Genomic DNA, 348 nt, shown 5'->3' on the forward strand with positions numbered 1-348 from the left:
ATAAAAGGAGACAAAAGGAGACAGAGAGAGACAGAGAGAGAGAGACAGATATATATAAAAGGAAATAAAAAGGAGACAAAAGGAGACAAAGAGAGACAGAGACAGAGAGAGAGACAGAGATATATAAAAGGAAATAAAAAGGAAATAAAAGGAGACAAAAGGAGACAGAGAGAGACAGAGAGAGACAAGGAGAGACAGAGACAGAGACAGAGAGATATAAAAGGAAATAAAAGGAGACAAAAGGAGACAAAGAGAGAAAGAGAGAGAGAGACAGAGAGAGACAGAGAGAGACAGAGAGAGACAGAGAGAGACAGAGATATATAAAAGGAAATAAAAGGAGACAAAAGG

The sequence above is a fragment of the Eimeria mitis genome, genomic scaffold, assembly GCF_000499745.2.
Source record: "Eimeria mitis Houghton genomic scaffold, Emh_scaff1521, whole genome shotgun sequence".
Lineage (NCBI taxonomy): Eukaryota > Apicomplexa > Conoidasida > Eucoccidiorida > Eimeriidae > Eimeria > Eimeria mitis.